We start from the raw sequence: 22500 nt of genomic DNA, 5'->3' as shown, positions 1-22500 counted from the left end.
AAACTTGCACGAATTCACAGACACTAGCGCCACCTGCCGGCCAGAAGCCACACTTAACACGAATTTACAGACACTAGCGCCACCTGCCGGCCAGAAGACAAACTAAACACGGTTTTATAGACACTAGCGCCCTCTGCCGGCCAGGCGCCAAACTTGACACGAATTTACAGACACTAGCGCCCTCTGCCGGCCAGAAGCCACACTTAACACGGTTTTATAGACACTAGTGCCCTCTACCGGCCAGACGCCAAACTTGACACGAATTTACAGACACTAGCGCCACCTGCCGGCCAGAAGCCACACTTAACACGGTTTTATAGACACTAGCGCCCTCTGCCGGCCAGGCGCCAAACTTGACACGAATTTACAGACACTAGCGCCCTCTGCCGGCCAGAAGCCACACTTAACACGGTTTTATAGACACTAGTGCCCTCTACCGGCCAGACGCCAAACTTGACACGAATTTACAGACACTAGCGCCACCTGCCGGCCAGAAGCCACACTTAACACGGTTTTATAGACACTAGCGCCCTCTGCCGGCCAGGCGCCAAACTTGACACGGTTTTTTTTTTTCGATGTTATTACTATTTCATACAACTTTTATATGTTACACCTCGACAAGTTCTTATATCCTACCGGCCAGAAGAAAAACTAAACACGGTTTTATAGACACTAGCGCCACCTGCCGGCAAGAAGACAAACTAAACACGGTTTTATAGACACTAGCGCCCTCTGCCGGCCTGAAGCCACGCTTAACACGGTTTTATACACACTAGCGCCACCTGCCGGCCAGAAGACAAACTAAACACGGTTTTATAGACACTAGCGCCCTCTGCCAGCCAGACGCCAAACTTGACACGAATTTACAGACACTAGCGCCCTCTGCCGGCCAGAAGACAAACTAAACACGGTTTTATAGACACTAGCGCCCTCTGCCGGCCAGGCGCCAAACTTGCACGAATTCACAGACACTAGCGCCACCTGCCGGCCAGAAGCCACACTTAACACGGTTTTATAGACACTAGCGCCCTCTGCCGGCCAGAAGACAAACTAAACACGGTTTTATAGACACTAGCGCCCTCTGCCGGCCAGGCGCCAAACTTGACACGAATTTACAGACACTAGCGCCACCTGCCGGCCAGAAGCCACACTTAACACGGTTTTATAGACACTAGCGCCCTCTGCCGGCCAGGCGCCAAACTTGCACGAATTCACAGACACTAGCGCCACCTGCCGGCCAGAAGCCACACTTAACACGGTTTTATAGACACTAGCGCCCTCTGCCGGCCAGAAGACAAACTAAACACGGTTTTATAGACACTAGCGCCCTCTGCCGGCCAGGCGCCAAACTTGACACGAATTTACAGACACTAGCGCCACCTGCCGGCCAGAAGCCACACTTAACACGGTTTTATAGACACTAGCGCCCTCTGCCGGCCAGACGCCAAACTTGACACGAATTTACAGACACTAGCGCCCTCTGCCGGCCAGAAGCCACACTTAACACGGTTTTATAGACACTAGTGCCCTCTACCGGCCAGACGCCAAACTTGACACGAATTTACAGACACTAGCGCCACCTGCCGGCCAGAAGCCACACTTAACACGGTTTTATAGACACTAGCGCCCTCTGCCGGCCAGGCGCCAAACTTGACACGGTTTTTTTTTTTCGATGTTATTACTATTTCATACAACTTTTATATGTTACACCTCGACAAGTTCTTATATCCTACCGGCCAGAAGAAAAACTAAACACGGTTTTATAGACACTAGCGCCACCTGCCGGCAAGAAGACAAACTAAACACGGTTTTATAGACACTAGCGCCCTCTGCCGGCCTGAAGCCACGCTTAACACGGTTTTATACACACTAGCGCCACCTGCCGGCCAGAAGACAAACTAAACACGGTTTTATAGACACTAGCGCCCTCTGCCAGCCAGACGCCAAACTTGACACGAATTTACAGACACTAGCGCCCTCTGCCGGCCAGAAGACAAACTAAACACGGTTTTATAGACACTAGCGCCCTCTGCCGGCCAGACGCCAAACTTGACACGAATTTACAGACACTAGCGCCACCTGCCGGCCAGAAGCCACACTTAACACGGTTTTATAGACACTAGCGCCCTCTGCCGGCCAGGCGCCAAACTTGCACGAATTCACAGACACTAGCGCCACCTGCCGGCCAGAAGCCACACTTAACACGGTTTTATAGACACTAGCGCCCTCTGCCGGCCAGAAGACAAACTAAACACGGTTTTATAGACACTAGCGCCCTCTGCCGGCCAGGCGCCAAACTTGACACGAATTTACAGACACTAGCGCCACCTGCCGGCCAGAAGCCACACTTAACACGGTTTTATAGACACTAGCGCCCTCTGCCGGCCAGGCGCCAAACTTGACACGAATTTACAGACACTAGCGCCCTCTGCCGGCCAGAAGCCACACTTAACACGGTTTTATAGACACTAGTGCCCTCTACCGGCCAGACGCCAAACTTGACACGAATTTACAGACACTAGCGCCACCTGCCGGCCAGAAGCCACACTTAACACGGTTTTATAGACACTAGCGCCCTCTGCCGGCCAGGCGCCAAACTTGACACGGTTTTTTTTTTTCGATGTTATTACTATTTCATACAACTTTTATATGTTACACCTCGACAAGTTCTTATATCCTACCGGCCAGAAGAAAAACTAAACACGGTTTTATAGACACTAGCGCCACCTGCCGGCAAGAAGACAAACTAAACACGGTTTTATAGACACTAGCGCCCTCTGCCGGCCTGAAGCCACGCTTAACACGGTTTTATACACACTAGCGCCACCTGCCGGCCAGAAGACAAACTAAACACGGTTTTATAGACACTAGCGCCCTCTGCCAGCCAGACGCCAAACTTGACACGAATTTACAGACACTAGCGCCCTCTGCCGGCCAGAAGACAAACTAAACACGGTTTTATAGACACTAGCGCCCTCTGCCGGCCAGGCGCCAAACTTGCACGAATTCACAGACACTAGCGCCACCTGCCGGCCAGAAGCCACACTTAACACGGTTTTATAGACACTAGCGCCCTCTGCCGGCCAGAAGACAAACTAAACACGGTTTTATAGACACTAGCGCCCTCTGCCGGCCAGGCGCCAAACTTGACACGAATTTACAGACACTAGCGCCACCTGCCGGCCAGAAGCCACACTTAACACGGTTTTATAGACACTAGCGCCCTCTGCCGGCCAGGCGCCAAACTTGCACGAATTCACAGACACTAGCGCCACCTGCCGGCCAGAAGCCACACTTAACACGGTTTTATAGACACTAGCGCCCTCTGCCGGCCAGAAGACAAACTAAACACGGTTTTATAGACACTAGCGCCACCTGCCGGCCAGAAGCCACACTTAACACGGTTTTATAGACACTAGCGCCCTCTGCCGGCCAGGCGCCAAACTTGACACGGTTTTTTTTTTTCGATGTTATTACTATTTCATACAACTTTTATATGTTACACCTCGACAAGTTCTTATATCCTACCGGCCAGAAGAAAAACTAAACACGGTTTTATAGACACTAGCGCCACCTGCCGGCAAGAAGACAAACTTAACACGGTTTTATAGACACTAGCGCCCTCTGCCGGCCTGAAGCCACGCTTAACACGGTTTTATACACACTAGCGCCACCTGCCGGCCAGAAGACAAACTAAACACGGTTTTATAGACACTAGCGCCCTCTGCCAGCCAGACGCCAAACTTGACACGAATTTACAGACACTAGCGCCCTCTGCCGGCCAGAAGACAAACTAAACACGGTTTTATAGACACTAGCGCCCTCTGCCGGCCAGACGCCAAACTTGACACGAATTTACAGACACTAGCGCCACCTGCCGGCCAGAAGCCACACTTAACACGGTTTTATAGACACTAGCGCCCTCTGCCGGCCAGGCGCCAAACTTGCACGAATTCACAGACACTAGCGCCACCTGCCGGCCAGAAGCCACACTTAACACGGTTTTATAGACACTAGTGCCCTCTACCGGCCAGACGCCAAACTTGACACGAATTTACAGACACTAGCGCCACCTGCCGGCCAGAAGCCACACTTAACACGGTTTTATAGACACTAGCGCCCTCTGCCGGCCAGACGCCAAACTTGACACGAATTTACAGACACTAGCGCCACCTGCCGGCCAGAAGCCACACTTAACACGGTTTTATAGACACTAGCGCCCTCTGCCGGCCAGGCGCGAAACTTGCACGAATTCACAGACACTAGCGCCACCTGCCGGCCAGAAGCCACACTTAACACGAATTTACAGACACTAGCGCCACCTGCCGGCCAGAAGACAAACTAAACACGGTTTTATAGACACTAGCGCCCTCTGCCGGCCAGGCGCCAAACTTGACACGAATTTACAGACACTAGCGCCCTCTGCCGGCCAGAAGCCACACTTAACACGGTTTTATAGACACTAGTGCCCTCTACCGGCCAGACGCCAAACTTGACACGAATTTACAGACACTAGCGCCACCTGCCGGCCAGAAGCCACACTTAACACGGTTTTATAGACACTAGCGCCCTCTGCCGGCCAGGCGCCAAACTTGACACGGTTTTTTTTTTTCGATGTTATTACTATTTCATACAACTTTTATATGTTACACCTCGACAAGTTCTTATATCCTACCGGCCAGAAGAAAAACTAAACACGGTTTTATAGACACTAGCGCCACCTGCCGGCAAGAAGACAAACTAAACACGGTTTTATAGACACTAGCGCCCTCTGCCGGCCTGAAGCCACGCTTAACACGGTTTCATACACACTAGCGCCACCTGCCGGCCAGAAGACAAACTAAACACGGTTTTATAGACACTAGCGCCCTCTGCCAGCCAGACGCCAAACTTGACACGAATTTACAGACACTAGCGCCCTCTGCCGGCCAGAAGACAAACTAAACACGGTTTTATAGATACTAGCGCCCTCTGCCGGCCAGACGCCAAACTTGACACGAATTTACAGACACTAGCGCCCTCTGCCGGCCAGAAGCCACACTTAACACGGTTTTATAGACACTAGCGCCCTCTGCCGGCCAGGCGCCAAACTTGCACGAATTCACAGACACTAGCGCCACCTGCCGGCCAGAAGCCACACTTAACACGGTTTTATAGACACTAGCGCCCTCTGCCGGCCAGAAGACAAACTAAACACGGTTTTATAGACACTAGCGCCACCTGCCGGCCAGAAGCCACACTTAACACGGTTTTATAGACACTAGCGCCCTCTGCCGGCCAGGCGCCAAACTTGACACGGTTTTTTTTTTTCGATGTTATTACTATTTCATACAACTTTTATATGTTACACCTCGACAAGTTCTTATATCCTACCGGCCAGAAGAAAAACTAAACACGGTTTTATAGACACTAGCGCCACCTGCCGGCAAGAAGACAAACTAAACACGGTTTTATAGACACTAGCGCCCTCTGCCGGCCTGAAGCCACGCTTAACACGGTTTTATACACACTAGCGCCACCTGCCGGCCAGAAGACAAACTAAACACGGTTTTATAGACACTAGCGCCCTCTGCCAGCCAGACGCCAAACTTGACACGAATTTACAGACACTAGCGCCCTCTGCCGGCCAGAAGACAAACTAAACACGGTTTTATAGACACTAGCGCCCTCTGCCGGCCAGACGCCAAACTTGACACGAATTTACAGACACTAGCGCCACCTGCCGGCCAGAAGCCACACTTAACACGGTTTTATAGACACTAGCGCCCTCTGCCGGCCAGGCGCCAAACTTGCACGAATTCACAGACACTAGCGCCACCTGCCGGCCAGAAGCCACACTTAACACGGTTTTATAGACACTAGCGCCCTCTGCCGGCCAGACGCCAAACTTGACACGAATTTACAGACACTAGCGCCACCTGCCGGCCAGAAGCCACACTTAACACGGTTTTATAGACACTAGCGCCCTCTGCCGGCCAGGCGCGAAACTTGCACGAATTCACAGACACTAGCGCCACCTGCCGGCCAGAAGCCACACTTAACACGGTTTTATAGACACTAGTGCCCTCTACCGGCCAGACGCCACACTTAACACGAATTTACAGACACTAGCGCCACCTGCCGGCCAGAAGACAAACTAAACACGGTTTTATAGACACTAGCGCCCTCTGCCAGCCAGACGCCAAACTTGACACGAATTTACAGACACTAGCGCCCTCTGCCGGCCAGAAGACAAACTAAACACGGTTTTATAGATACTAGCGCCCTCTGCCGGCCAGACGCCAAACTTGACACGAATTTACAGACACTAGCGCCACCTGCCAGCCAGAAGCCACACTTAACACGGTTTTATAGACACTAGCGCCCTCTGCCGGCCAGGCGCCAAACTTGCACGAATTCACAGACACTAGCGCCACCTGCCGGCCAGAAGCCACACTTAACACGGTTTTATAGACACTAGCGCCCTCTGCCGGCCAGAAGACAAACTAAACACGGTTTTATAGACACTAGCGCCACCTGCCGGCCAGAAGCCACACTTAACACGGTTTTATAGACACTAGCGCCCTCTGCCGGCCAGGCGCCAAACTTGACACGGTTTTTTTTTTTCGATGTTATTACTATTTCATACAACTTTTATATGTTACACCTCGACAAGTTCTTATATCCTACCGGCCAGAAGAAAAACTAAACACGGTTTTATAGACACTAGCGCCACCTGCCGGCAAGAAGACAAACTAAACACGGTTTTATAGACACTAGCGCCCTCTGCCGGCCTGAAGCCACGCTTAACACGGTTTTATACACACTAGCGCCACCTGCCGGCCAGAAGACAAACTAAACACGGTTTTATAGACACTAGCGCCCTCTGCCAGCCAGACGCCAAACTTGACACGAATTTACAGACACTAGCGCCCTCTGCCGGCCAGAAGACAAACTAAACACGGTTTTATAGACACTAGCGCCCTCTGCCGGCCAGACGCCAAACTTGACACGAATTTACAGACACTAGCGCCACCTGCCGGCCAGAAGCCACACTTAACACGGTTTTATAGACACTAGCGCCCTCTGCCGGCCAGGCGCCAAACTTGCACGAATTCACAGACACTAGCGCCACCTGCCGGCCAGAAGCCACACTTAACACGGTTTTATAGACACTAGCGCCCTCTGCCGGCCAGAAGACAAACTAAACACGGTTTTATAGACACTAGCGCCCTCTGCCGGCCAGGCGCCAAACTTGACACGAATTTACAGACACTAGCGCCACCTGCCGGCCAGAAGCCACACTTAACACGGTTTTATAGACATTAGCGCCCTCTGCCGGCCAGACGCCAAACTTGACACGAATTTACAGACACTAGCGCCCTCTGCCGGCCAGAAGCCACACTTAACACGGTTTTATAGACACTAGTGCCCTCTACCGGCCAGACGCCAAACTTGACACGAATTTACAGACACTAGCGCCACCTGCCGGCCAGAAGCCACACTTAACACGGTTTTATAGACACTAGCGCCCTCTGCCGGCCAGGCGCCAAACTTGACACGGTTTTTTTTTTTCGATGTTATTACTATTTCATACAACTTTTATATGTTACACCTCGACAAGTTCTTATATCCTACCGGCCAGAAGAAAAACTAAACACGGTTTTATAGACACTAGCGCCACCTGCCGGCAAGAAGACAAACTAAACACGGTTTTATAGACACTAGCGCCCTCTGCCGGCCTGAAGCCACGCTTAACACGGTTTTATACACACTAGCGCCACCTGCCGGCCAGAAGACAAACTAAACACGGTTTTATAGACACTAGCGCCCTCTGCCAGCCAGACGCCAAACTTGACACGAATTTACAGACACTAGCGCCCTCTGCCGGCCAGAAGACAAACTAAACACGGTTTTATAGACACTAGCGCCCTCTGCCGGCCAGACGCCAAACTTGACACGAATTTACAGACACTAGCGCCACCTGCCGGCCAGAAGCCACACTTAACACGGTTTTATAGACACTAGCGCCCTCTGCCGGCCAGGCGCCAAACTTGCACGAATTCACAGACACTAGCGCCACCTGCCGGCCAGAAGCCACACTTAACACGGTTTTATAGACACTAGCGCCCTCTGCCGGCCAGAAGACAAACTAAACACGGTTTTATAGACACTAGCGCCCTCTGCCGGCCAGGCGCCAAACTTGACACGAATTTACAGACACTAGCGCCACCTGCCGGCCAGAAGCCACACTTAACACGGTTTTATAGACACTAGCGCCCTCTGCCGGCCAGGCGCCAAACTTGACACGAATTTACAGACACTAGCGCCCTCTGCCGGCCAGAAGCCACACTTAACACGGTTTTATAGACACTAGTGCCCTCTACCGGCCAGACGCCAAACTTGACACGAATTTACAGACACTAGCGCCACCTGCCGGCCAGAAGCCACACTTAACACGGTTTTATAGACACTAGCGCCCTCTGCCGGCCAGGCGCCAAACTTGACACGGTTTTTTTTTTTCGATGTTATTACTATTTCATACAACTTTTATATGTTACACCTCGACAAGTTCTTATATCCTACCGGCCAGAAGAAAAACTAAACACGGTTTTATAGACACTAGCGCCACCTGCCGGCAAGAAGACAAACTAAACACGGTTTTATAGACACTAGCGCCCTCTGCCGGCCTGAAGCCACGCTTAACACGGTTTTATACACACTAGCGCCACCTGCCGGCCAGAAGACAAACTAAACACGGTTTTATAGACACTAGCGCCCTCTGCCAGCCAGACGCCAAACTTGACACGAATTTACAGACACTAGCGCCCTCTGCCGGCCAGAAGACAAACTAAACACGGTTTTATAGACACTAGCGCCCTCTGCCGGCCAGGCGCCAAACTTGCACGAATTCACAGACACTAGCGCCACCTGCCGGCCAGAAGCCACACTTAACACGGTTTTATAGACACTAGCGCCCTCTGCCGGCCAGAAGACAAACTAAACACGGTTTTATAGACACTAGCGCCCTCTGCCGGCCAGGCGCCAAACTTGACACGAATTTACAGACACTAGCGCCACCTGCCGGCCAGAAGCCACACTTAACACGGTTTTATAGACACTAGCGCCCTCTGCCGGCCAGGCGCCAAACTTGCACGAATTCACAGACACTAGCGCCACCTGCCGGCCAGAAGCCACACTTAACACGGTTTTATAGACACTAGCGCCCTCTGCCGGCCAGAAGACAAACTAAACACGGTTTTATAGACACTAGCGCCACCTGCCGGCCAGAAGCCACACTTAACACGGTTTTATAGACACTAGCGCCCTCTGCCGGCCAGGCGCCAAACTTGACACGGTTTTTTTTTTTCGATGTTATTACTATTTCATACAACTTTTATATGTTACACCTCGACAAGTTCTTATATCCTACCGGCCAGAAGAAAAACTAAACACGGTTTTATAGACACTAGCGCCACCTGCCGGCAAGAAGACAAACTTAACACGGTTTTATAGACACTAGCGCCCTCTGCCGGCCTGAAGCCACGCTTAACACGGTTTTATACACACTAGCGCCACCTGCCGGCCAGAAGACAAACTAAACACGGTTTTATAGACACTAGCGCCCTCTGCCAGCCAGACGCCAAACTTGACACGAATTTACAGACACTAGCGCCCTCTGCCGGCCAGAAGACAAACTAAACACGGTTTTATAGACACTAGCGCCCTCTGCCGGCCAGACGCCAAACTTGACACGAATTTACAGACACTAGCGCCACCTGCCGGCCAGAAGCCACACTTAACACGGTTTTATAGACACTAGCGCCCTCTGCCGGCCAGGCGCCAAACTTGCACGAATTCACAGACACTAGCGCCACCTGCCGGCCAGAAGCCACACTTAACACGGTTTTATAGACACTAGTGCCCTCTACCGGCCAGACGCCAAACTTGACACGAATTTACAGACACTAGCGCCACCTGCCGGCCAGAAGCCACACTTAACACGGTTTTATAGACACTAGCGCCCTCTGCCGGCCAGACGCCAAACTTGACACGAATTTACAGACACTAGCGCCACCTGCCGGCCAGAAGCCACACTTAACACGGTTTTATAGACACTAGCGCCCTCTGCCGGCCAGGCGCGAAACTTGCACGAATTCACAGACACTAGCGCCACCTGCCGGCCAGAAGCCACACTTAACACGAATTTACAGACACTAGCGCCACCTGCCGGCCAGAAGACAAACTAAACACGGTTTTATAGACACTAGCGCCCTCTGCCGGCCAGGCGCCAAACTTGACACGAATTTACAGACACTAGCGCCCTCTGCCGGCCAGAAGCCACACTTAACACGGTTTTATAGACACTAGTGCCCTCTACCGGCCAGACGCCAAACTTGACACGAATTTACAGACACTAGCGCCACCTGCCGGCCAGAAGCCACACTTAACACGGTTTTATAGACACTAGCGCCCTCTGCCGGCCAGGCGCCAAACTTGACACGGTTTTTTTTTTTCGATGTTATTACTATTTCATACAACTTTTATATGTTACACCTCGACAAGTTCTTATATCCTACCGGCCAGAAGAAAAACTAAACACGGTTTTATAGACACTAGCGCCACCTGCCGGCAAGAAGACAAACTAAACACGGTTTTATAGACACTAGCGCCCTCTGCCGGCCTGAAGCCACGCTTAACACGGTTTCATACACACTAGCGCCACCTGCCGGCCAGAAGACAAACTAAACACGGTTTTATAGACACTAGCGCCCTCTGCCAGCCAGACGCCAAACTTGACACGAATTTACAGACACTAGCGCCCTCTGCCGGCCAGAAGACAAACTAAACACGGTTTTATAGATACTAGCGCCCTCTGCCGGCCAGACGCCAAACTTGACACGAATTTACAGACACTAGCGCCCTCTGCCGGCCAGAAGCCACACTTAACACGGTTTTATAGACACTAGCGCCCTCTGCCGGCCAGGCGCCAAACTTGCACGAATTCACAGACACTAGCGCCACCTGCCGGCCAGAAGCCACACTTAACACGGTTTTATAGACACTAGCGCCCTCTGCCGGCCAGAAGACAAACTAAACACGGTTTTATAGACACTAGCGCCACCTGCCGGCCAGAAGCCACACTTAACACGGTTTTATAGACACTAGCGCCCTCTGCCGGCCAGGCGCCAAACTTGACACGGTTTTTTTTTTTCGATGTTATACTATTTCATACAACTTTTATATGTTACACCTCGACAAGTTCTTATATCCTACCGGCCAGAAGAAAAACTAAACACGGTTTTATAGACACTAGCGCCACCTGCCGGCAAGAAGACAAACTAAACACGGTTTTATAGACACTAGCGCCCTCTGCCGGCCTGAAGCCACGCTTAACACGGTTTTATACACACTAGCGCCACCTGCCGGCCAGAAGACAAACTAAACACGGTTTTATAGACACTAGCGCCCTCTGCCAGCCAGACGCCAAACTTGACACGAATTTACAGACACTAGCGCCCTCTGCCGGCCAGAAGACAAACTAAACACGGTTTTATAGACACTAGCGCCCTCTGCCGGCCAGACGCCAAACTTGACACGAATTTACAGACACTAGCGCCACCTGCCGGCCAGAAGCCACACTTAACACGGTTTTATAGACACTAGCGCCCTCTGCCGGCCAGGCGCCAAACTTGCACGAATTCACAGACACTAGCGCCACCTGCCGGCCAGAAGCCACACTTAACACGGTTTTATAGACACTAGCGCCCTCTGCCGGCCAGAAGACAAACTAAACACGGTTTTATAGACACTAGCGCCCTCTGCCGGCCAGGCGCCAAACTTGACACGAATTTACAGACACTAGCGCCACCTGCCGGCCAGAAGCCACACTTAACACGGTTTTATAGACACTAGCGCCCTCTGCCGGCCAGACGCCAAACTTGACACGAATTTACAGACACTAGCGCCCTCTGCCGGCCAGAAGACAAACTAAACACGGTTTTATAGACACTAGTGCCCTCTACCAGCCAGACGCCAAACTTGACACGAATTTACAGACACTAGCGCCACCTGCCGGCCAGAAGCCACACTTAACACGGTTTTATAGACACTAGCGCCCTCTGCCGGCCAGGCGCCAAACTTGCACGAATTCACAGACACTAGCGCCACCTGCCGGCCAGAAGCCACACTTAACACGGTTTTATAGACACTAGCGCCCTCTGCCGGCCAGAAGACAAACTAAACACGGTTTTATAGACACTAGCGCCCTCTGCCGGCCAGGCGCCAAACTTGACACGAATTTACAGACACTAGCGCCACCTGCCGGCCAGAAGCCACACTTAACACGGTTTTATAGACACTAGCGCCCTCTGCCGGCCAGGCGCCAAACTTGACACGAATTTACAGACACTAGCGCCCTCTGCCGGCCAGAAGCCACACTTAACACGGTTTTATAGACACTAGTGCCCTCTACCGGCCAGACGCCAAACTTGACACGAATTTACAGACACTAGCGCCACCTGCCGGCCAGAAGCCACACTTAACACGGTTTTATAGACACTAGCGCCCTCTGCCGGCCAGGCGCCAAACTTGACACGGTTTTTTTTTTTCGATGTTATTACTATTTCATACAACTTTTATATGTTACACCTCGACAAGTTCTTATATCCTACCGGCCAGAAGAAAAACTAAACACGGTTTTATAGACACTAGCGCCACCTGCCGGCAAGAAGACAAACTAAACACGGTTTTATAGACACTAGCGCCCTCTGCCGGCCTGAAGCCACGCTTAACACGGTTTTATACACACTAGCGCCACCTGCCGGCCAGAAGACAAACTAAACACGGTTTTATAGACACTAGCGCCCTCTGCCAGCCAGACGCCAAACTTGACACGAATTTACAGACACTAGCGCCCTCTGCCGGCCAGAAGACAAACTAAACACGGTTTTATAGACACTAGCGCCCTCTGCCGGCCAGACGCCAAACTTGACACGAATTTACAGACACTAGCGCCACCTGCCGGCCAGAAGCCACACTTAACACGGTTTTATAGACACTAGCGCCCTCTGCCGGCCAGGCGCGAAACTTGCACGAATTCACAGACACTAGCGCCACCTGCCGGCCAGAAGCCACACTTAACACGAATTTACAGACACTAGCGCCACCTGCCGGCCAGAAGACAAACTAAACACGGTTTTATAGACACTAGCGCCCTCTGCCGGCCAGGCGCCAAACTTGACACGAATTTACAGACACTAGCGCCCTCTGCCGGCCAGAAGCCACACTTAACACGGTTTTATAGACACTAGTGCCCTCTACCGGCCAGACGCCAAACTTGACACGAATTTACAGACACTAGCGCCACCTGCCGGCCAGAAGCCACACTTAACACGGTTTTATAGACACTAGCGCCCTCTGCCGGCCAGGCGCCAAACTTGACACGGTTTTTTTTTTTCGATGTTATTACTATTTCATACAACTTTTATATGTTACACCTCGACAAGTTCTTATATCCTACCGGCCAGAAGAAAAACTAAACACGGTTTTATAGACACTAGCGCCACCTGCCGGCAAGAAGACAAACTAAACACGGTTTTATAGACACTAGCGCCCTCTGCCGGCCTGAAGCCACGCTTAACACGGTTTTATACACACTAGCGCCACCTGCCGGCCAGAAGACAAACTAAACACGGTTTTATAGACACTAGCGCCCTCTGCCAGCCAGACGCCAAACTTGACACGAATTTACAGACACTAGCGCCCTCTGCCGGCCAGAAGACAAACTAAACACGGTTTTATAGATACTAGCGCCCTCTGCCGGCCAGACGCCAAACTTGACACGAATTTACAGACACTAGCGCCACCTGCTGGCCAGAAGCCACACCTAACACGGTTTTATAGACACTAGCGCCCTCTGCCGGCCAGGCGCCAAACTTGCACGAATTCACAGACACTAGCGCCACCTGCCGGCCAGAAGCCACACTTAACACGGTTTTATAGACACTAGCGCCCTCTGCCGGCCAGAAGACAAACTAAACACGGTTTTATAGACACTAGCGCCACCTGCCGGCCAGAAGCCACACTTAACACGGTTTTATAGACACTAGCGCCCTCTGCCGGCCAGGCGCCAAACTTGACACGGTTTTTTTTTTCGATGTTATTACTATTTCATACAACTTTTATATGTTACACCTCGACAAGTTCTTATATCCTACCGGCCAGAAGAAAAACTAAACACGGTTTTATAGACACTAGCGCCACCTGCCGGCAAGAAGACAAACTAAACACGGTTTTATAGACACTAGCGCCCTCTGCCGGCCTGAAGCCACGCTTAACACGGTTTTATACACACTAGCGCCACCTGCCGGCCAGAAGACAAACTAAACACGGTTTTATAGACACTAGCGCCCTCTGCCAGCCAGACGCCAAACTTGACACGAATTTACAGACACTAGCGCCCTCTGCCGGCCAGAAGACAAACTAAACACGGTTTTATAGACACTAGCGCCCTCTGCCGGCCAGACGCCAAACTTGACACGAATTTACAGACACTAGCGCCACCTGCCGGCCAGAAGCCACACTTAACACGGTTTTATAGACACTAGCGCCCTCTGCCGGCCAGGCGCCAAACTTGCACGAATTCACAGACACTAGCGCCACCTGCCGGCCAGAAGCCACACTTAACACGGTTTTATAGACACTAGCGCCCTCTGCCGGCCAGGCGCCAAACTTGACACGAATTTACAGACACTAGCGCCCTCTGCCGGCCAGAAGCCACACTTAACACGGTTTTATAGACACTAGTGCCCTCTACCGGCCAGACGCCAAACTTGACACGAATTTACAGACACTAGCGCCACCTGCCGGCCAGAAGCCACACTTAACACGGTTTTATAGACACTAGCGCCCTCTGCCGGCCAGGCGCCAAACTTGACACGGTTTTTTTTTTTCGATGTTATTACTATTTCATACAACTTTTATATGTTACACCTCGACAAGTTCTTATATCCTACCGGCCAGAAGAAAAACTAAACACGGTTTTATAGACACTAGCGCCCTCTGCCGGCCAGACGCCAAACTTGACACGAATTTACAGACACTAGCGCCATCTGCCGGCCAGAAGCCACACTTAACACGGTTTTATAGACACTAGTGCCCTCTACCGGCCAGACGCCAAACTTAACACGGTTTTATAGACACTAGCGCCCTCTGCCGGCCAGGCGCCAAACTTGACACGAATTTACAGACACTAGCGCCACCTGCCGGCCAGAAGCCACACTTAACACGGTTTTATAGACACTAGCGCCCTCTGCCGGCCAGGCGCCAAACTTGACACGGTTTTTTTTTTTCGATGTTATTACTATTTCATACAACTTTTATATGTTACACCTCGACAAGTTCTTATATCCTACCGGCCAGAAGAAAAACTAAACACGGTTTTATAGACACTAGCGCCCTCTGCCGGCCAGACGCCAAACTTGACACGAATTTACAGACACTAGCGCCATCTGCCGGCCAGAAGCCACACTTAACACGGTTTTATAGACACTAGTGCCCTCTACCGGCCAGAAGCCACACTTAACACGGTTTTATAGACACTAGCGCCCTCTGCCGGCCAGGCGCCAAACTTGACACGAATTTACAGACACTAGCGCCCTCTGCCGGCCAGAAGCCACACTTAACACGGTTTTATAGACACTAGTGCCCTCTACCGGCCAGACGCCAAACTTGACACGAATTTACAGACACTAGCGCCACCTGCCGGCCAGAAGCCACACTTAACACGGTTTTATAGACACTAGCGCCCTCTGCCGGCCAGGCGCCAAACTTGACACGGTTTTTTTTTTTCGATGTTATTACTATTTCATACAACTTTTATATGTTACACCTCGACAAGTTCTTATATCCTACCGGCCAGAAGAAAAACTAAACACGGTTTTATAGACACTAGCGCCCTCTGCCGGCCAGACGCCAAACTTGACACGAATTTACAGACACTAGCGCCATCTGCCGGCCAGAAGCCACACTTAACACGGTTTTATAGACACTAGTGCCCTCTACCGGCCAGACGCCAAACTTGACACGAATTTACAGACACTAGCGCCACCTGCCGGCCAGAAGCCACACTTAACACGGTTTTATAGACACTAGCGCCCTCTGCCGGCCAGGCGCCAAACTTGACACGGTTTTATAGACACTAGCGCCACCTGCCGGCCAGAAGACAAACTTAACACGGTTTTATAGACACTAGCGCCCTCTGCCGGCCAGGCGCCAAACTTTCAATTTTCGCAATTCATCTTTTTCGACAAGTTCCTAAGTCGAGCGGAATAAAATTTCACAATAATTGTTTTTTATTATTATCACTAATTTTATACAACTTTTATATAATGCACCTCGGACGTTCATACATCGAGCGGTCATCTAATTTCATAATACTGTTTTCCGTTATTGTTAATACTTTTCATAACACTTTTATATAATATACCTCGAACGGCTCCTACATACAAAACATCTCCATTCAATTTTCGCAATTCATCTTTTTCGACAAGTTCTTATATCGAGCGGAATATAATTTCATACTACTTGTTTTTCATTATTATCACTAATTTAATACAACTTTTATATAATACATCTCGGACGTTCATACATCGAGCGGCGATCTAATTTCATAATACTTTTTTCCGTTATTGTTAATATTTTCATAGCACTTTTATATTATATACCTCGAACGGCTCCTACATAAAAAACAACTCCATTCAACTTTCACAATTCATCTTTTTCGACAAGTTCCTAAGTCGAGCGGAATATAATTTCATACTACTTGTTTTTCATTATTATCACTAATTTAATACAACTTTTATATAATACATCTCGGACGTTCATACATCGAGCGGCGATCTAATTTCATAATACTTTTTTCCGTTATTGTTAATATTTCCATAACACTTTTATATAATATACCTCGAACGGTTCCTACATACAAAACATCTCCATTCAACTTTTACAATTCATCTTTTTCGACAAGTTCATATATTTAGGGAAAATCTCATTTCATAATACTTGTTTTTCATAATTATTACTATTTTCATACAACTTTTATATAATACATCTCGTACGTTCGTTCATCGAGCGGCGATCTAATTTCATAATACATTTTTTCCGTTATTGTTAATATTTTCCATAACACTTTTATATAATATACCTCGAACGGTTCCTACATACAAAACATCTCCATTCAACTTTCACAATTCATCTTTTTCGACAAGTTCATATATTTAGGGAAAATCTCATTTCATAATACTTGTTTTTCATAATTATTACTATTTTCATACAACTTTTATATAATACATCTCGTACGTTCGTTCATCGAGCGGCGATCTAATTTCATAATACATTTTTTCCGTTATTGTTAATATTTTCCATAACACTTTTATATAATATACCTCGAACGGCTCCTACATACAAAACATCTCCATTCAATTTTCGCAATTCATCTTTTTCGACAAGTTCTTATATCGAGCGGAATATAATTTCATACTACTTGTTTTTCATTATTATCACTAATTTAATACAACTTTTATATAAATACATCTCGTACGTTCGTTCATCGAGCGGCGATCTAATTTCATAATACATTTTTTCCGTTATTGTCAATATTTTCCATAACACTTTTATATAATATACCTCGAACGGTTCCTACATACAAAACATCTCCATTCAACTTTCACAATTCATCTTTTTCGACAAGTTCATATATTTAGGGAAAATCTCATTTCATAATACTTGTTTTTCATAATTATTACTATTTTCATACAACTTTTATATAATACATCTCGTACGTTCGTTCATCGAGCGGCGATCTAATTTCATAATACATTTTTTCCGTTATTGTTAATATTTTCCATAACACTTTTATATAATATACCTCGAACGGCTCCTACATACAAAACATCTCCATTCAATTTTCGCAATTCATCTTTTTCGACAAGTTCTTATATCGAGCGGAATATAATTTCATACTACTTGTTTTTCATTATTATCACTAATTTAATACAACTTTTATATAATACATCTCGGACGTTCATACATCGAGCGGCGATCTAATTTCATAATACTTTTTTCCGTTATTGTTAATATTTTCATAGCACTTTTATATTATATACCTCGAACGGCTCCTACATAAAAAACAACTCCATTCAACTTTCACAATTCATCTTTTTCGACAAGTTCCTAAGTCGAGCGGAATATAATTTCGTTATACTTCATTTTTCATTATTATCACTATTTTCATACAACTTTTATATAATACATCTCGTACGTTCGTACATCGAGCGGCAATCTAATTTCATAATACTTTTTTTCCGTTATTGTTAATATTTTCCATAACACTTTTACGTCTCGGACGGTATGAAGTTTCATAATACTTCTTTTTAATATTCATAATACATCTTTTATATATTTTCACTATACATCTTTATTAATGTTAATGTAGAAAGCGTACCGTTGTACAGCGCACATATATGTGTGGTGTATCGAAGTTGACGTCTCGTTAAATTTTAATGAACTCGTTATAATTTACGTAAAGACGTTGTATCGGTCATTCCACATTATAGTGGATTATATAGTTTTCTGAAAGGGTCCCCGTTCTCCTCCAATATATTATCGTATATTGCTAGCGGTTCCCTTTTTAGATATTATATCAATTTATCCACAAATTAAATTATATATTGCGAGATCGCGAATTTAGCTAGCGTTTTACCGCGAGCGATTCATATGCGATCGTCTATAAAAATATATATAATAATATAACATTTATATTATTACACAAAATTGCGATAACTCTCATTATTCCGAGCGAGAATAAAAATTTCGTTCATTATTATCTAATTGTAAACCATGTCGCTTACAATCTAGCGAAGGGTAGAGATAATGTCGAAATTCTATTCCGGTCGACGTAATTATATCTTATTTAAAATATCATTTCGATTAAATTTTAGATAAATTTATAGTCGATTCGGTGAAAATTTTATGAAATATAAGAAAAATATATTATAATATATAAAGCGTGGCGCCGAAAATTATATATTTTCAATAATAAGCGCAGCAAACACCACGCAAACGAAAAAGTAAATAACAATGTGTTTATTATATACGAGAATATAGATGAATATAAAATATTATGTGTATAAATATAAAATATATGTAATATGAAAAAACGTCATCATAATTCTCATCCTCACATTATGTGGTGGATATTGTTATTAAAACTTTTTCGATAATAGTTTTATTATATATAAAATACACAAATAGTAGTTCCCTGGTTGATCCTGCCAGTAGTCATATGCTTGTCTCAAAGATTAAGCCATGCATGTCTCAGTACAAGCCAAATTAAGGTGAAACCGCGAAAGGCTCATTAAATCAGTTATGGTTCCTTAGATCGTACCCACATTTACTTGGATAACTGTGGTAATTCTAGAGCTAATACATGCAAACAGAGTTCCGACCGGAGACGGAAGGAGCGCTTTTATTAGATCAAAACCAATCGGTGGCGGGCTTGCTCGTCATCGTACAATTTGGTGACTCTGAATAACTTTTCGCTGATCGCACGGTCTCGCACCGGCGACGCATCTTTCAAATGTCTGCCTTATCAACTGTCGATGGTAGGTTCTGCGCCTACCATGGTTGTAACGGGTAACGGGGAATCAGGGTTCGATTCCGGAGAGGGAGCCTGAGAAACGGCTACCACATCCAAGGAAGGCAGCAGGCGCGCAAATTACCCACTCCCGGCACGGGGAGGTAGTGACGAAAAATAACGATACGGGACTCATCCGAGGCCCCGTAATCGGAATGAGTACACTCTAAACCCTTTAACGAGGATCAATTGGAGGGCAAGTCTGGTGCCAGCAGCCGCGGTAATTCCAGCTCCAATAGCGTATATTAAAGTTGTTGCGGTTAAAAAGCTCGTAGTCGAATCTGTGTCCCACGCCGCTGGTTCATCGTACGCGGTGTCAACTGGCGTGTCGTGGGACGTCCTGCCGGTGGGCTTAGCTCGCAAGGGCGGCCCAACTCAATCCCGCCGCGGTGCTCTTGACTGAGTGTCGAGGTGGGCCGGCACGTTTACTTTGAACAAATTAGAGTGCTTAAAGCAGGCCAAAATTTTGCCTGAATACTGTGTGCATGGAATAATGGAATAGGACCTCGGTTCTATTTTGTTGGTTTTCGGAACCCCGAGGTAATGATTAATAGGAACGGATGGGGGCATTCGTATTGCGACGTTAGAGGTGAAATTCTTGGATCGTCGCAAGACGGACAGAAGCGAAAGCATTTGCCAAAAACGCTTTCATTGATCAAGAACGAAAGTTAGAGGTTCGAAGGCGATCAGATACCGCCCTAGTTCTAACCATAAACGATGCCAGCTAGCGATCCGCCGACGTTCCTCCGATGACTCGGCGGGCAGCTTCCGGGAAACCAAAGCTTTTGGGTTCCGGGGGAAGTATGGTTGCAAAGCTGAAACTTAAAGGAATTGACGGAAGGGCACCACCAGGAGTGGAGCCTGCGGCTTAATTTGACTCAACACGGGAAACCTCACCAGGCCCGGACACCGGAAGGATTGACAGATTGAGAGCTCTTTCTTGATTCGGTGGGTGGTGGTGCATGGCCGTTCTTAGTTGGTGGAGCGATTTGTCTGGTTAATTCCGATAACGAACGAGACTCTAGCCTGCTAACTAGGCGTATTTCGACATCCCAAAGGCCCGTCGGTATTGAGTTTCGGCTCTTGCCGTTCGCGGTTTTTACTGTCGGCGTACAAATAATTCTTCTTAGAGGGACAGGCGGCTTCTAGCCGCACGAGATTGAGCAATAACAGGTCTGTGATGCCCTTAGATGTTCTGGGCCGCACGCGCGCTACACTGAAGGAATCAGCGTGTCCTCCCTGGCCGAGCGGCCCGGGTAACCCGCTGAACCTCCTTCGTGCTAGGGATTGGGGCTTGCAATTGTTCCCCATGAACGAGGAATTCCCAGTAAGCGCGAGTCATAAGCTCGCGTTGATTACGTCCCTGCCCTTTGTACACACCGCCCGTCGCTACTACCGATTGAATGATTTAGTGAGGTCTTCGGACTGAGCGCGGTGGCGTTTCGGCGTCGCCGATGCTTCGGAAAGATGACCAAACTTGATCATTTAGAGGAAGTAAAAGTCGTAACAAGGTTTCCGTAGGTGAACCTGCGGAAGGATCATTACAGAGTATTTGTTCGTTTTTAAACAAAAAATAAAAAAACGAAATCAAGTCTGTATTATTATATTATATATAATTGTGAAAGAAATTTTTCTTTTCTACAAAATAATCGAACTCTTCAAAAGAAAATTTATATATGATATAAATATATGATGTATATATATTGAAATTTTTTTTTTTTTTTTTTATAAAATTCGAACAAGTTTCGAATAATATTTAAAAAAAAAAAAGATAAATATATTTCATACGTCTATAAAATATATATCTACATATATAAATTTACAGTAAAAATAACGAAAAATTTTTATCATAGATTAGTAGAAGGAGTCGACGACGACGACGACGACGAACGACGATGACGACACAATAGTAGTAACAATATATTTTTATTATTATATATATATATATTAACGATTGACAGAACGATCATTAACAAAATTTCTTGTTAACTAAAAACGTTCTAATATAAAGAATCGTTATTATAATAAACGAAAAATATATAGATTATTGAAACGTCGTCTGTTGTTGTTGTTGTTGTTGTTGTCGTCGTGTGTGTCTGTCTTCTGTATTTTTATGGAGAAATTTTATTTCGTTTTTTTATTATTACATAAGTTTTTTATCGATCGAAGGTAATACAAAAAAATTTCGACAATATTATATGTGATGATGATTATGTGAGATGATAAGACATTTTCTTCATCCGGGTACCTAAACGAAACTTTTAAGCACGTGTCGATTCTTTCGATATGTATAAAAATTCGTTTTAGAAATAATATTTCACGTATTATTTCGAAGGTGTTCGAAGATTTACGCCCGACCGTGTCGAAATTTGTATAAAACTTTCAAGATTAAAAAACTTGTAATAATTAAGAGGAATATATCGTGCGAGATATCTGTCTATGCGCGCCTCGTTTGTAATAAAACATGTGCAGCGGTTAAAATTTATCGGATATTTTTAAGTACGATATTATAATTTCTCTAAAATTTATATATAATTACCATTTAATAAATAATATATATATATATATATATATATATATATTATATAAATGTCGTTAGATAATTCTATACGCGTATAAAATATTATAATATTATTATTAATTTAATAATCAAATATTAAAAATACGACGAATAGAATATGAGAAAACGACATAATAAAATGATTACCCTGAACGGTGAATCACTTGGCTCGTGGGTCGATGAAGAACGCAGCTAATTGCGCGTCAACTTGTGAACTGCAGGACACATGAACATCGACATTTCGAACGCACATTGCGGTCCTCGG

At 47.0% G+C, this 22500-nt stretch overlaps 2 non-coding genes across 2 annotated transcripts in view; both read left to right on the top strand.

Moving 5' to 3' along the window:
• Positions 1-19297: 19297 nt before the first annotated feature.
• Positions 19298-21219, top strand: LOC130452279 (small subunit ribosomal RNA). The gene has a single exon (XR_008910918.1). It is a non-coding gene; the product is annotated as a small subunit ribosomal RNA (ribosomal RNA).
• A 1160-nt stretch (positions 21220-22379) lies between these two features.
• Positions 22380-22500, top strand: part of LOC130452288 (5.8S ribosomal RNA) — a 156-nt gene continuing 35 nt past the window's right edge. Inside the window, exon 1 of the ribosomal RNA XR_008910926.1 lies at positions 22380-22500. This exon is cut by the window's right edge and continues 35 nt beyond it. This is a non-coding gene — a ribosomal RNA (5.8S ribosomal RNA).

The sequence above is a fragment of the Diorhabda sublineata genome, unplaced genomic scaffold (genome assembly GCF_026230105.1).
Source record: "Diorhabda sublineata isolate icDioSubl1.1 unplaced genomic scaffold, icDioSubl1.1 Dsub_59, whole genome shotgun sequence".
In the NCBI taxonomy this organism is placed as follows: Eukaryota; Metazoa; Arthropoda; class Insecta; order Coleoptera; family Chrysomelidae; genus Diorhabda; species Diorhabda sublineata.
The sequence above is the reverse complement of the archived record's forward strand: the minus strand, read 5'-3'. Positions and strand labels throughout refer to the sequence as shown.